Genomic DNA, 11,801 nt, shown 5'->3' with positions numbered 1-11,801 from the left:
TCTCCAAAGATCATCATCCAATCCGCTGTATCCTAACTACAGGGTCACGGGGGTCTGCTGGAGCCAATCCCAGCCAACACAGGGCACAAGGCAGGAACAAACCCCGCCCACCGCAGGACACACGCGCACACACACAGCACACACTAGGGACAATTTAGAATCGCCAATGAACCTAACCTGCATGTCTTTGGACGGTGGGAGGAAACCCATGCAGACACGGGGATAACATGCAAACTCCACGTAGGGAGGACCCGGGAAGCGAACCCAGGTCTCCTAACAGCAGCACTACCCACTGCGCCACCCTTCTGCAATGATGATTTTCTATAAAAGACGGTTTATGTAGCGCCTTTCATATTCATCTTTGCATTTTCTTGCGTCATGCATTGTCATAAAGTGCCATTAATATGGAAAGAGCGAAGTAGTAGGCCGATATTAATTTCTTTATATACTGACTTTAATAATAAGGTCCGTGTACCCCTTAGTATTATATATAATGCCTTTTATAGTTCTCGTCACAATATAAATTGCTCCTTTCACGCCTAATCTAGAGTAATGGCATTATATAACTATCTACATTATAGCTCCTTTCATATGTTATATAGTGCCTTTCATACCTACTATACTGGACCTTTTACTTGTATCTACTCATTAACCCTTTTAATACTTCTGACTATGTAATTTATTAACGGTGTCCCCCGTGTGCCACATTTGTCACTCTAAGCTCAGCATTGCTCTCGTTACTCCTGTGAAATTCCACAAGACTTTCCAGCACATCCCACCTCTCTGAGTCTCTCTCCGTTTTTTGGTGCCACCCCAAAGCCCTGACTCAGGACCTCGCCACTCCCATGCCAGGTTCTCTTTGGCTGTCATTCCCGGAGTCACTGCTTTCTTGTTTGTCGAGGTCTATAAGTTCTTCTTCCTGTTTTCAGGGTCCAGGAGTTTGACCCTCCACGTCTGTGCCCGAGAGCTGAATGCTGAAGGGCAGTCAGTCCAGTCTTATGAATGCGTCCACTTCAGTCCAGCCCCGTCTGTGTTCCCCCACTTCTTGTCTGTGTCCACTCTGATCTTCTGGTGGGCTCCCCCCACTTGGTGCTCCAGTCCCTTTCTTCATTTTTAATGTCTTGTCCTATTTGCTCAGGTCTTCTGCTCATCTTTGAAGTTCCAATCCCCAGGATGTCCTCCATCATGATAACGCAGAGCAAGTGCTGTTCACCGATGGCGCAGGGCAGCCTTGTTCAACTCAATGCCCCATATAGCGCCTTTCTGGGTGGAGCTCATCACCCGTACCATTTACTTGACTGGTGGGCTGAACCCGCAGTCACAGAGTGGCGTGTCTGGCTCATCGGACGTCCTGCATGGCCCATGTGGTCAGCGGTAAGGAGTCATCAATCTCCTCTCCCCCCCAGAGCCCCGTTAAATTAACTAACGGCCCCCCGACGTGAACTTGCCTCCCCAGATGTCATGAATCATCTCAGTCTGATAATTCCGCGACCTGGCCGTGTGAAATTGCTGTCATGTAGCGCAGTGGCGGTAATTGATTTCCTGATTATTTCAACTCTTTATGCCTGCGATTTCAGTGATGAGCGGCCGTCCACATGACCCCGATGGCACGTCCTCGGATCGAGGCCCGGGCGCTGCGCTTTGAATGGCTGGTGCCCCACCTTACAGAGGTGGCCAGCTGACCAGCATGGCCAAGAGAAGCACAGCAGCGACGGACTTGCAATGTGCAGGGTGGCCATCCTGGAGGTGTCCATTGACCGGACCCCTAAAAACATACAGGGGACCAGTCCAGCAAGGTGGCAAGCCATATCAACCAGACTAGGACTGGTCATCTCTCAGGACTGACCGGCTACACCTTTGATTGTTGCTCAGGGCTAAGCGCTTGCAAATTTTGGACCTCAAGATGCTGCTTTGCTCACTTAATTCGGACTGACCGGTCTTTCCTTTGGCCTGAAATTTGGAGGGTCCAGGTGGCCGATCACAATTCATGGCCTCCATTCTTTTGTAACACTGGTTGTTATTCAGAAGTGACCAGTGTAGGACGTGCTCATTGCTCAGATCTGTCCAGTTGGGAGTGGCTGGTGCAGCTTTGGTCATTTTGGTAACAGTTACAGTAACTGGTGATTGATCTTACCTGACCAGTTGAGTCTGTGGCCTTGACTCCATATGCCTGGGTGGCACCTTTGCTCATTGCTGAAGTCCAGCTGTTTACTACTCAGGACAGACCCTTTGGTCATTAGTGAAGACTGACCAGTTACAGAATTGGGATATTATTCATGTCTGAGTGCTTACAGTGTTGGTCATTACTCGTCCATGACCAGTTGGACTTGAGGTCTTTACTTAGCAATACCCAGGTGGCATGCCGTTGGTCACTACTCCGAATTTAGTGGGTGTGGTCTTGATCCGTAATCGTAACTTGCTAAAGCTTTATTAGCGAAGACTGACCAGTTGTAGAATTTGGACGTTACTCAGATCTGACAAACTGAAAATGTGGTCATTAGTTGGTGGTGGTCATGTGGCCCCAGTGGTCATTACTCCGATCTCATTGGTTACTGTCCTCCTTCTTAGTCAGGACTGGCTGGTGGCACCTCTGGTCATTACTGGTGACTAGCAGATGGCAGCGTTGGTCACTACTCAGGACAGAACCTTTGGTCATTAGTGAAGACTGACCAGTTACAGAATGTGGATATTATTCATGACCGAGCGCTTACAGTGTTGGTCATTACTCGTCCATGACCAGTTGGACTTGAGGTCATTACTTAGCAATGGCCGGGTGCTATGCCATTGGTCACTACTCAGATCTCGGTGGGTGTGGTCTTGATTCTTATTCGTGACTGGCTGGATATGACTGTGGTCATTACTCAGGCCAGACCTTTCAATCATTACTCAAATCTCATTATTCAGCAGTGACCAATCGTAGAATGTGGACCTTATTCAGACTTGACCATTGCTCAGTAATGGCTGGGTGGTGTAGTTTTGGTCACTACCCTGATGTGACTGGTTGCAGTCTCGGCTCTTCCACTGGATTGGCTGGTGGCACCTTTGGTTGTTGCATTGTTTGGTCATTCATCAAATATGATGGGCTGCAGTTTTATTAGTCAAGACTGACCAGCTGCAGTTTGGATGTTATTCAGATCTGATAATCTGAAAATGTGGTCATCAGTCAGTAGTGGTCAAGTGGCTCCACTGGTCATTACTCAGGTCTGATTGGTCGCTATCTTCCTCCTTAGTCAGGAATGGCTGGTGGCATCTCTGGTCATTACTGGTGACTAGCAGATGGCATTGTGGGTCACTACTCGGGACAAACCTTTTGGTCTTTTGTCAAATCTGACTGGCTGCAGCTTCATTGTAGAAGACTGATCAGTTGTAGGATTTGGACCTTATTCAGATTTGACCTTTGGTCACTACTCTGATTTCGCTGGTTGACCTTCTTGACTCTTAACCTGGAGAGGCCGGTGGCCCGTCTGGTTGTTACCTTTGGTCCTTCCTCAGATTTTACTGGCTGCAGCTTTGTTAGTAAGGAATGACCTGTTCCAGAATTTGGACATTATTCAGATCTCATTAGTTACAATATTGGTCACAACTCTTAAATTACCAGTTGAAATTGTGGTTCTAATTCAGAATTAACAGGTGGCACCTTTTGGTCTTTACTCATGACTGGCAAATTGTAGTTTTGGCCGTTTCTCAGGTCATTGGACAAAATGGACTCACTGCAGGTTTATCGGTCAGGACTGACCATTTGCAGATTTTTGGACATTTACACCTGACCAGTTACAGGGCTGGTCATTAATTGTATGTGGCCAATTGAAATTCTGGCCAGGTGGCACCTTTGATCTCGCCACTTACACCTTTGGTCTTTACTCGAATCTCATTGGTTGCAATCTTGATTAGTCAGGAACTGACCGAGTACCGAATCTGGACAATGTTCAGGTATCTTCAGCTTCAATAGTGGTCATCACTCCGACCACACCTGACCATTTGAAACAATGGTCAGTACTAAAGAGAGCCCTTTTGTGCATTAGAGAAAATGGACTTGCTGCAGGTTTATCAGTCAGTAGTGACCAGTGGGATGGCCATTATTCACACCTGACCAATTACAGTGCTGGTCATTACTCCTACGTGGCCGGGTGGCACAGAGTGAGTGACAAGATGCAGTGGTCAGTCATTCACTTTGATTGTTTTCTTATCTGGTGTTTGCCTTTCCCAGCGGCCACATTTTGGCATCCGCTGGCATTGTATGTTCCGTGTACCCCTAAGATGGCATAGCGCCCCCTGCAGGGTGGTCTCTTGCTTTGTCCCAGCTGCAGCACAGATGTATAAAAGTTATTTCATTAAGAAAAGGACAAGACCTTGCCATGCCCATCCATATTGTTCAGATGGCTTTTCTTTAGATTCTCCTCTTGGCACTGGTGGGACATGCGGGGGGCATCGAGGTGACCAAAGCAAACAGAACAACAACAGCTTTCTTAAATGTTCATTTCATACAAACTGCACTTTACAACAAGCAAGATAATCAGAATTCTGCAAGAAATCAATACCCAAATAACACGGACAATTCAAATACATACTTCTAAAGGGAGACGCAACAACATGAGGGGGTTGGGGCACCACTGGGTGACCCCAATAATGGCAAAAAAAATAAATAAAAAGCACACAATAAATGCAGAGGATTCTTTTCAGATGACATCTCTAATCAAAGTCCCCCAAGGTGGTCGAACTGCTGCTTATATGACTCCCACGCAGGAAAGGGTGTGTCCAGGAGGGCGGGTACCAGAAGTGACATCATAGGACGAGCAGCTGTCAATCTCCTGCTCTGCTGAGGGAGGAAAAGAGGGGGCCTTAGCAAACAGTGCTATCCCTTGGTCTGGTGGGCAACTACCATCACCCACGCCACACGTGGGTGACAAGACGTACAATAAAGAGAACTGAATGGAGTTACGCAGAAATGAAAACAGTGCAGAGGTAAAAATGAGTGAGTGAAGGCTTTAACAGTCACAGTGGCAAGCGTCTGAGTCACATGAGGGGCATGGTAATGGGCAGTGCCAGCTCAAAAATGAAAAATCAATAAAAGTAAAGTTTATGCTTATTTTGGCCCAAAGGCCACATTCTTTGAGTCACACTGGGTCGGGTCGGGGAAAAAAAAAAAGCCAATGGAGTACTGGAGAAAATCAACCTGTAGGGGGTTCAAAGGACCACCCAGCCCCATCTGGGCATTCTACGGTATACAGCAGGGTGGCTGCTAATGTGAAGTTCAAAGTGGCAGAGACGATGGAGTCTGAAGTTTGTGTCAGCGATGGCCGAGTTCAGCCAAGTCATGCAGGCTGTCGAGACTCCATCAAGAGAAGTTCAAATGGAGAGATGAGGATGAGGATTGGTGGGGCTACCTGGAATATTCAACAATACACAATGGGGACGGCTGCTAATGTGGGGGCTCCAGGTGACCCCAAGATGTGGGCTGATGTTTGTGTTCCTCCGTTCTTGAATGTCAAGTGGCTGTGCGAATGCAGGCCTCTGAATGGGATGGCAGTGATGTCCGCCTGGTGAGTTTAGCCATCAGGTGATGTGCAGATATAGAGAAGAATTTATGGTGGGCTACTTGGAATGTTCTACAATACACGGCTGAGTGGCTGCCAATGTGGATAATCAAAGTGGACTCTCTTTGTTTTAAGGGGTGATGACATGATGTCCTGTTCTGATTTGTCTTCCTCCTTTGTTCATTGTCCAAAATGTCCAGGAGTAAAACAGAGAAGATGGAGTCTGATTTGTGTGGCGGTGATGGCCACCTTGTGAGTTTAGATAATAAGCCTTACCTTTTATAGAGACTCCAGCAGGGGATGTCCAAATATAGAGATGAGGATGATGGTGGGCTATCTGGAATGTTCTACAGTACACAGTGGGGTGGCTGCTAAAGTGGATGTTCAAAGAGGATTCTCTTGATATTTTAAGTGGTGACCACATGATGTCCTGTTCTGGCTTGTGTTCCTCCTTTGTTCATTTGTCCAGCATGTCCAGGAGTAAAACAGAGAAGATGGAGTCTGATTTGTGTGGCTGTAATGGCCGCCTTGTGAATTTAGCTAAGTCGAGACTCCATCAGCAGATGTTCAGATGAAGAGATGAGGATACCTGGACCAGGGAGCACCTGTTAGGGTGGGATGCTGATGACCGAATGGAAGGAAACATCCTAGTGGGGGGCCTTCGAAAGTGAGCAGAGCATGTGTCTCATTGTGCCTGAGGAGATGGGCGTCCTCACCCAGGACACGGGTGGTCTCCCCTTGAATTCTGAGTCAGTGATGGCTACCTTGCAAGTTTAGATAAGTGATTCATTCTATTGAGACTCCATTAGGGGGTGTTGAAATACAGAGATGAAGATGATGGTGGGCTGTCTGGAATGTTCTACAATACATGGTGCTGCTAATGTGGACATTCCAAGTAGATTCTCTTTACGTCTTTACAAGACGCCCTTTTCTTCTGACTTGTGTTCCTTTGTTCTTGAATGTTGAGTGATTGAGAGGTAAAGGAGGAGCAAAGTAGAGTTGATGGAGTCTGAATATTGAATCAGTGATGGCCGCCTTGTGAGTTTAGATAAGCCTTACCTTTTATTGAGACTCCATCAGGTGATGTTCAAATATAGAGATGAAGATGATGGTGGGCTATCTGGAATGTTCTCTAGTACACAGTGGGGTGGCTGCTAAAGTGGACGTTCAAAGTGGATTCTCTTGATGTTTTAAGGGCTGACCACTAGATGTCCAATTCTAGTTTGTGTTCCTCCTTTGTTCATTTGTCCAGCATGGCCAGTAGTAAAGGAGAGAAGATGGAGTCTGATTTGTGAGGTGCTGAGGGCCACCTTGTGAGTTTAGATAAGCCTTATCTTTTATTGAGACTCCATCAGGAGATGTCCAAATATAGAGATGAGGATTGTGGTGGGCTACCTGGAATGTTCTCCAGTACACGGCTGGGTGGCTGTTAATGTGGATGTTCAAAGAGAACTTTCCTTATGTTTTAAGGACTGACCACATGATGTCCCGTTCTGGTTTGCGTTCCTCCTTTGTTCATCATCAAGTCTGGCCAGGAGTAAAACAGAGAAGATGGAGTCTGATTTGTGTGGCGGTGATGGCCGCCTTGTGAGTTTAGCTAAGTTGTGACTCCATCAGCAGATGTTCAGATGAAGAGATGAGGATACCTGGACCAGGGAGCACCTGTTAGGGTCTGGATGCTGATGACCGCATGGAAGGAAACATCCTAGCGGGGGGCCTTCGAGTGAGCAGAGCGTGTGCCTCGTTGTGCCCGAGGAGATGGGTGTCCTCACTCAGGACACGGGTGGTCTCCCCTTGAATTCTGAGTCAGTGATGGCTACCTTGCAAGTTTAGATAATTGATACATTCTTTTGAGAGTCCATCAGGAGATGTCCATATATAGAGATGATGATGATGGTGGGCTATCTGGAATGTTCTCCAATAAATGGTGGGGTGGCTGCTAATGTGGACATTCAAAGAGAACTTTCCTTATGTTTTAAGGACTGACCACATGATGTCCCGTTCTGGTTTGTGTTCCTGTTTTGTTCATCATCCAGAATGGCCAGGAGTAAAACAGAGAAGATGGAGTCTGAATTGTGTGGCAGTGATGGCCGCCTTGTGAGTTTAGCCAAGTCGAGACTCCATCAGCAGATGTTCAGATGAAGAGATGAGGATACCTGGACCAGGGAGCACCTGTTAGGGTCTGGAAGCTGATGACCGAATGGAAGGAAACGTCCGCATGGGGAGGCCTTTGAGTGAGCACGAGGAGATGGGCATCCTCACTCAGGACACGGGTGGTCCCTCTCTCTCCCTCTCTCTCTCTCTCTGTCTCTCGGTCTCCCCCTCGCCGCCGTGTGTGCGTCTCCCAAACACTGGAAGCCTCTAATCTCAGCCCCATTAGCAAGCGCTGTCATTCAGACACACAGTGTCTGGCTGATTTAAATAAAATGAAATGAAGATAGTTGTTTCTGGTCCCTTGGCTTCACTCATTGCCATAAACATATGCTCCGCGCCCCGCTTCTTTCCATCTTATTTATGACTTTAATTTGTTGTGTGGGCTGCGCTAGAAATTAAATTTAATACAATTCTCCCAGGGACCCTGTCATATAATAACATGGTAATTTCTGTGTATCCTTTTGAAAAATGAGGAAATTAATTCTTCTTGACATGTTCTAATTATTCCAGTGTGAACGGCAAATCCGCTTTTCCCAGCCCCTGAAGTGTTGTAGGCACGCGGCTGCTGTTCATTGCAGAGGTGCTAATGCTGACCAGCAGTGCGTTTAATTTGAAACATGAGCAGACACCTTTCAACACACCTTCTTAATGTTGGAGTGCTTTACACAAATTAATTCACTACTTCTTTGGCAGCTCGGGTGGCGGGGGCCCCCTCAGAGGGTGGGGGGGCTGCGCTGGGGGCTCGCAGTTCATTGATGCTCTCGTCTTGTTAGACCTCCACCGACGGGGCCTTCTCCGGCGGAGCAGAACTTTTTCCAAACGGAGCCCCCCTTCCCGCCGCCTCCTGCCACCGCACTTTTACACCTTAGCATGTGGAGCTGAAAGGTCTTGAATTCTAATTTAATTAAAGACTGTCATCGACAAATTCCAAATGAATTTTTTTCTTGCAGCAGTAAAACTATGGGGACAGTCATTATGAGGATTATCACTTGTCTAAGTGGTGATTGCTGCACTCCTGCACACACCTCGGCGAGGAGGCGACCCTCGAGCCCCCTTCAGAGCTCCGAGGTCTCATCGTTGCTTAAGCTCCGCCCCCCCATGAAGCTTTTGCTTTCAAAAGACCCCCTTGCCCTCTCGTTTGGGCACCCGTGGCAGGACCTCACCGTCCTCCTCATCCTCACGTGTGGCCTGTGTGTTTGAGACCCCTTAAACTATGAGAACAGCTTGTGAGAGGCTGAGTCGTAATCTTGAACTCGAAGGTGCCAATGGGTGGTCATTTACTGTTGGCTGGAGGGTTCCGGAAGGAAACTTTGACTTCTTTAGGCTGGCAGATGAGAAGAGATTTGTGAGAGGACCCCCGCCGCACACACTCACACAGGCCGAGCGCAGTGAGGACGTCAGAAGTCGCGTCGTGTTAGCGCACTTGTACGGTAAGATGGCCGCACATGAGACCCTCGTGCCAGGGTCAGCTTGGCTTCACCTGTTTGTGTCTTGTGGGGTCACCTCCTTTAACATTAAAGCTGTCGGTTTCGTCCACACGTTAGGGGGGCTCCTCAAAGCCCAAAGAGACAGCGTCACGTGCAGAGAAGCCCCCACGGGTCTTTTGGAAAGCAGAGGCAGGGAAGGCATAGGGTGGGAATAAAAACGAACGTACAGGGTGACGGCAACAGTTAGAGAATAAGAAATAAGAAAGAACAGGAGCCAAACACCTTAGGGGCGCAACATCTGAAAACGGAGGGCGCCGCTCAGTCAGACGTCCATATCAGAAGAAAGAAACAAACACGAGGGAGCGCGACACGAAACGGCCGCAATACACACACGCCATAAAATACGACTTGAAGAGAACAGCAAACCGGCGTTAGCCGTACGCGTGAATACGCCATTGAGTGCACCACAGGCTAAAGACCCCAAACCACAAGAACCACAGAAACAATCGGCAGGGGTCTCCCCTCAACTTTCTCGTATACTCCGATATGGCGATGGATATTTGAGGAGTAAACCGCAAGTCGAGGATTCTATTTTTATATCACAGACCTATCAAGAACCATCAACAACAAATCAAATCAAACGTATTATTATAAAAGTAAAGTTGAAGAAATCGGACTCTGTAGCTGCACGAATAAAAAGTAAAGGACCACTTCAGGTTAGCAGAAATAACCCAAAAGTTGCTAGAAATCTACGTTTTGTAATTGTATGTAAAATTTGGTTGACCTAACTGAGTGCCGTACTCGACTTATCGTGTTTACAACACACACGCGGACACAATTACAAAAATGTCATTTTCGGACTCATGGAGGTCTGAAACATCGAGATTCATCAAAATCTCGAGGCCGGATTTTTGGCCGATTACGAGAAAGTAACAAAACAATACGAGTTATGGCCGCTAGACCAACACCCCACTGGTGCTTCACTCAGTCAGAATGTCGAGCCAACGTAGGAAGAACTTCAAGATGGAGAAGCTTTTATCTGTGGCACCTCTACACGATGACCACCTCTTCCCACCATCTCAAACGTACACAGTGGAAAACGTCTGGGATTAAATCACAGACATCTGTACGTAGACAACGTCTTTGCATCCTATGAACAATTACACTCCAAATGTAGTTTCCCATCAACACCATTTTTCCACCTTTTCCAAATCGGAAACGGAATCTGCCCAGTTCTCCCTCACCTCCCACCTACTTCAATTCCAGAAGAGATATTTTTCAGTCTGGGGGTCTCAGACAGCATTTCTATATTATACAGGATGGTCCAGATCTAATTATGCAGGTCCAGATCGTCTGGATGACTTTGATTTATGTGGGGACGATTCCAGTTCGATTCTTCATGTCGTCAGTTCGCACACTTCTCGATGGTCCGGGATTTTTTTTAGGTGAATTTCTATGTAATGAACTTAATCAGTTATAGCGTAATGAAAATTGCATAATTAGATCTGGACCACCCTATATAAAGCCATTTTAAAGTCCCTTCTTTTCAAAGATCCCAGAGTTCAGTGGGAAAAGGATCAACGTTTCAGAGATGGAGTGGAAGGAGGCCATGCGCAGAATTCACTTGAGCTCCATATGTGCAGAACATTCGATTATTCAACTTCAGATCTTTTATGGAGCACATCTCTCTTGTTTGAAATTGTCCAAAATGTTTCCAGGACAAAATCCAAGCTGTGAACGTTGCGATCGAGCTCCAGCCTCACTGGGACGCATGTTGTGGACCAAATTAACACGACAAAAATCTTTAAATGCCACTCGGAGAGACTTGGGGTCCCAATCCCTAACAGCTGTGTTTGGTGGGCTCACAGGGGGCTTAAAGTGGAGAAGGACAAACAAACTGTAACGGCCTTTACTTCACTATTGGCACGTAAGACTTGTCTCGCTCAACTGAAAGAATCCTAACTCACCTCGGTTAAGTTAGAGGGTCGCTGATTTTATTTGAATTTGGAAAAGCTCAGATTCTCACTTAGAGGGTCCGTGCAGAACTTTATAAGACCCTGACTTGATCCAGTTTCTCTCTCTCTCTCTATATATATATATATATATAATATATATAAAATCCAACGCCTCTCTGTCTGTCTGTCCACTTCACGGATTTAGATCGAGATTTTTCCTAGAAATTGCTTGAACATTCCGGTTGATTCTGCGACTTCTCTCATCGCCCTAAGTATCATAGTTCTCTTATGATACTAATTTATTTGTGCTAAGAATCAGAGTTCACTTGCACTACCGGTTTATTTGCCCGAATCCAGGGGAGATGCAGTGGGCCGAGGGGAGGGGGTAGGACCCTCCTCAATCAGATGCTTAGCTCCGCTTAGGTAGCCAATGAGTGAACTACAGCGGTGCCTTCGTTTTTGAGTGAAATTCATTTCGGAAACGTGCTTGTAATCCAAAGCCCTCGTATATCAACATGAATTTCCCAACAAGGGAAATAATGGACACTCAGATGATTCGTTCCACAACCCAAAAATATTCATATGAAAATGATTAATACAAAATATAACATAAAAATACTTAGAAAAGAATCGTTTCGCACACACACACACACACACGTGGCGGTCATGATGCTTTAGTATACAGTAGACGCTCGGACGCATGTTGACTATACGAGTGAGGCACGCCGACT

The 11,801-nt window shown here is 46.7% G+C and overlaps 1 protein-coding gene across 1 annotated transcript in view; it reads right to left on the bottom strand.

Moving 5' to 3' along the window:
- sox6 (SRY-box transcription factor 6) overlaps positions 1–11,399 on the bottom strand; it is a 146,452-nt gene extending 135,053 nt beyond the window's left edge. The window contains exon 1 of the mRNA XM_039738734.1: positions 11,390–11,399. The gene's annotated coding sequence lies outside the window, so the exon portion shown is untranslated. The remainder of the gene's footprint in view (positions 1–11,389) is intronic.
- Between the last annotated feature and the right edge of the window lie 402 nt (positions 11,400–11,801).

The sequence above is a fragment of the Polypterus senegalus genome, chromosome 1 (genome assembly GCF_016835505.1).
Source record: "Polypterus senegalus isolate Bchr_013 chromosome 1, ASM1683550v1, whole genome shotgun sequence".
NCBI lineage: Eukaryota > Metazoa > Chordata > Cladistia > Polypteriformes > Polypteridae > Polypterus > Polypterus senegalus.
This window is presented reverse-complemented; position numbering and strand designations above follow the sequence as displayed.